This window comes from Triticum dicoccoides, chromosome 4B, assembly GCF_002162155.2.
Source record: "Triticum dicoccoides isolate Atlit2015 ecotype Zavitan chromosome 4B, WEW_v2.0, whole genome shotgun sequence".
Taxonomy (NCBI): Eukaryota; Viridiplantae; Streptophyta; class Magnoliopsida; order Poales; family Poaceae; genus Triticum; species Triticum dicoccoides.
The window spans coordinates 432,472,404-432,477,023 of NC_041387.1; the positions used below are offsets into that span (position 1 = coordinate 432,472,404).

Consider the following 4,620-nt stretch of genomic DNA (forward strand, 5'->3'; position numbering starts at 1 on the left):
GCTTGATGGTGACAAGCGGTTCCAAACACGCCGCCCTGCTTCCAGCCTATCTAATTACAAGCCCGCCCACCTGGAACCTGCACCGCTGCCACTCCTCCAGCAGGGCGTCGGCATATGCTCCGCCCTTGCCTACAACCGCCACCATTGGCCCGCTGCAGCACTCCCAGACGGTCTGCCATGCCCCTCCTGTCATCCGCTTGTCGTGGATGCAGTTGGATATGGGGATGGCAGGAGGGATAGGGCCACACCAGGTTGGAGGTGTGGCAGCAAATCAAGGGTTGAGACTGGAGACGTGGCACGGCGGCTGTGGCTGGAGCCACGGACGGAGTAGGCCGCAGTAGTGCCAGCTGGAGGTGCAGTGACAGCAGGAGGCAAGTGCGGTGGCACGGTTCGGAGGAGGAGCACTGCAGGCTGGAGGTGGCGCAAGTTGGAGGCAGGGTAGGCCGGGGTGAGCTGGAAGGTGGCATTGCAAAGGCCATGAACCTTTTCAAGTGCATCTAAGACTACTCATAGTGTTCTATCGCAAAAAAAAAAAAGACTACTCATAGTGGAAGTAACATAGGTAGCAACATGCATGCCACATAGGCAAAAAAGATGATGTGGCAAGTAATTAAGGAGGAGAAAGACAAATGGAGTATACTATCACATAAAGCTTCCCAATGAAACATTACTCTACAAAGTTATAAATGAAGCTCTCTATGTTATCACAAATATGACACTACCCACTATGAAAGTATTAACATAGACTAATAACATATGCATGTTAGTACCATAGACTAATAACATATGCATGTTACTAGTCTAAGTTACTCACACTATGATCAACCTAAAGAAACTCATGACACAAAAAATTTCATGGTCGCATTCATGCCATGAGTAGGCTGGAGGTGCCACAAGTTGGAGGCTGGTATCAGCAATAAATTACCTCAAGTCCACACTAACGGCATGCAAAGACCATGAACTTTTTGGGGTCATCTTTTTGATACATCGGGAGCTCGCACATTCGACAAAAGTCGAAATCGTCTGCTGGGCAATCTAAATCATCCATTATCTCGATTGCTGCAACAAGTCAATGACAATACCAGAAGTTAAAGAATATAATCGTTTTTTAAGGAATGCAAGCAATGGAGCAGCATTGTTATGACAACACATCGCAAGAGCAAAAAAAAAACACTTATCCTCCATTTTACGTAATATCATTGTGTTCATGAACCAAATGACCATTGAGTAGAACAAAACGAATCATGTGAATTCATAACATATTAGAACTCAAGATTTAATCAAATCATTAACCAAGGCACGTCTCAAATAACATTGACTACCATGAACCATATGTCTATTTACATGCATATTCCCTCTTCATGCATGATTTCATTTCATACATTGGGTAATGTTAAAGTGGAAAACGACCAAAATACATTTAATATAATCATAAGAAGAGGATGCTAGACCTGGATATGAATGCCTAGGCTTTCATTTTCAGTGTGAACAGAAGTGTTTGTATTCTTAATTGGATATCACACAGCAAGTAGAAGGCAAATTCAATATTTGTAACAGAATTTCAGAATTATCATCATCTGTTTTTCAGCCTAAGATAGGCTTGAAACCAAACAACTCTATCATAAAGGCAGAAGAAGAGGTGCACTTCGGACCACAAGCCACCATGAGTCAGTTCGTGACCACATCAATCACACCTAGGAGATCTTGTTTATTATCTGATGCATGTTAGGTGCACTTCTGAACATGCAATTTAGTGTTACTGCAAGTATCAAATATGAATTGCATCTATCTCATGCACATTACTAGCCACCTCTAGGGTGATTGGTCCAGATGTACCACAAAACACCGACAAAAACTGTGGTAAACAATTCTCAGCATGCAACGTAGTATTATTGCAAGTATCGAATCCGAACTCGGTCTAGAACATCAAATTACCAAACATAGATAAGCTATGTGATGTAATCATATAAAACTGTTGTTTTCCAGTGCGAAGACATTGACGAATCAGTTTATTCTCAACTAGTGGTCCCCATTGAAAAGACAAAACAGAACTGGAAAACTGGATGAGTTTTCCTGATAGTCAAATTTCTGAAAACAAGTTTGACTCACGCAACTGATCCAAACTTTTTTTTAGTAATTCCTGCCACTGAGCAGAGCATGATAAAAAGGGTGTGCTTCCGAGGGTTTTGTTTTGAGAGCGCACCGTTAGGACTCAGGGTGCAGATGGAGGGTGACCGCGCGTGGGAGCCCTCACAGCGTACGGGGCAGCGGCGGGATGAAGGAGACCTCGGGCGGCGCGCCGCGCGAAGTCGACGGGGGAGCGGTCGCGCGGTACGGCGCCGGAGGAGTGCGGAGGCGGGCGCCGCGCCACGCGACCCCAGGGGTAAGCGAGGTCCGCCGTGCGACGGGCGCGCGGAGAGCTCGGGGGAAGGGCTCCGGGGTGGCCGTCGCGGTTTAGACTAACAGAGAGGTTACAGCTGTCTCAGCCGTGCATTACTAAGTGCTTCACGAGGAGGAGAAGGAGGACAAGGAAGAAGCGGAACTTACAAGCGGAGCGACCGGCGTCGAGGAAGACGGCGTGCTCTTCTCTTGTTGGCAGAGGTGACCAGCGAGGGGCAGACGGATGCCCACCAGCTGTTCGTCGGAATGCCCTGACTACTTTCTTGGCCAGCAAGGGTTCTTAGAGTCGTCGCGTGAAGGAGAGGAGGGAGGAGGCGAGACTTGCAGAGCAGATGGTGCGATCAGTATTTGGCAGCGGAGGCCGGCGAGGGGCAGACGGACGTCTGCCCGTTGAAATGTCTCGAATGTTCTTCTAGACTTCTGGGCGGAGGGAGCATGTGGGAACTAGCTTCAAACGGAAAAAAACTACAGTACTATAATTTGTTAGGGGTAACTACAGTACTGTTGGGAAACCGGGTCCACCACAAAGGGTGGCGGCGGCTGCGTGCGAATCTTTTGACCTCCTACCCTATATAAAGAGATGATGAGCAATCATTTGTAGCACCTTCCCCGCTTTTAATTCTTCGCAACAAAAGACGCAGCAGTGGGACTCGATCCTTGCACCTGCTATGTGCATTCTGCTTCTCACAAACACCCAACCAACTCTATTCTGTTATTAAACAAACGTTACACTTTCTTTTACCGTATCACTGCTCCTTTGCATCTACAGCCAAAAAGTTAGAAAATAAATTTGATGTGCATGGGGGGGACGTTTCTGTGATTTAATAAAATTATTCTCATGCGTGTAAAAGTTTCTGTTTTTCAGCAAGATCAAATTAACTATCATCCAAGGTTCTACTTGGCACAAACCCTAATTAAAACAAAAAACCTCATCTAACCAGAAGCTAGATTAATTATTTAATACTAAACAGGAGCAAAAAGTAAAGAATAAAAATAAAATTGGGTTGCCTTCGAACAAGCGCTATCGTTTAACGCCCCTAGCTAGGCATAAAATCGAGAATAGATCTAAGTATTGTCATCTTTGGTATTCAATTCATAAGTGGCTCTCATAATAGATTCATAAGGTAATTTGATTTTCTTTCTAGGAAAGTGTTCCATGCCTTTCCTTAATGAAAATTAGAATCTAATATTTCCTTCCTTCATATCAATAATTGCCCCAATCGTTCTAAGGAAAGGTCTACCAAGAATAATAGGACATGAAAGATTGCAATCTATATTAAGAACGATAAAATCTACGGGCACATAATTCCTATTTGCAACAATAAGAACATCATTAATCCTTCCCATAGGTTTCTTAATGGTGAAATCCGCAAGGTGCAAGTTTAAAGAGCAATCATCAAATTCACTGAAACCTAGCACATCACATAAAGTTTTTGGAATCGTGGAACCACTAGCACCCAAATCACACAAAGCATAGCATTCATGATCTTGAATTTTAATTTTAATAGTAGGTTTCCACTCATCATAAAGTTTTCTAGGGATAGAAACTTCTAATTCAAGTTTTTCTTCATAAGATTGCATCAAAGCATCAACGATATGTTTGGTAAAAGCTTTATTTTGACTATAAGCATGAGGAGAATTTAACACGGATTGCAACAAGGAAATACAATATATTAAAGAACAATTATCATAATTAAATTCCTTGAGATCCAAAATAGTGGGTTCATTGCTATGTAAAGTTTTGACCTCTCCAATCCCACTTTTACCAAATTTTGCATCAAGATCTAAAAACTCCGAATCATTGGGACACCTTTTAACTAAAGTTGACTCATCTCCAGTCCCATCGTTATAAAGATTCATATTGCAAAACAAAGATTTAATAGGGGACACATCAATCACTTTTAGATCTTCATCATTATTATTATGAAAATTAGAAGAACACGCCCTTACAAAGCAATCTTTCTTAGCATGCATTCTAATGGTTCTTTCTTTGCACTCATCAATGGAAATTTTCATGGCTTTGAGAGACTCATTGATATCATGCTTAGGTGAAATAGATCTAAGTTTCAAAGAATCAACATCAAGAGAAATTCTATCCATGTTCCTAGCAAACTCATCAATCTTAGGCATTTTTTCTTCAAGCAAAGCATTGAAATTCTTTTGAGAGATCATAAATTCTTTAACACTAATCTCAAAATCAGAGGGCATCTTATTAAATTT

At 42.5% G+C, this 4,620-nt stretch overlaps 1 long non-coding RNA gene across 2 annotated transcripts in view; it reads right to left on the reverse strand.

The window, feature by feature from the left end:
* The window catches only part of LOC119290704, a 6,883-nt gene extending 4,396 nt beyond the window's left edge, over window positions 1-2,487 (reverse strand). The window contains exons 1-2 of one of the 2 annotated variants that reach the window (XR_005141985.1): window positions 2,204-2,487; window positions 926-1,059 (exon numbers count right to left, since the gene is read on the reverse strand). This is a non-coding gene — a long non-coding RNA (uncharacterized LOC119290704). The remainder of the gene's footprint in view (window positions 1-925; window positions 1,060-2,203) is intronic. The other variant, XR_005141986.1, reaches the window with a different exon arrangement.
* Between the last annotated feature and the right edge of the window lie 2,133 nt (window positions 2,488-4,620).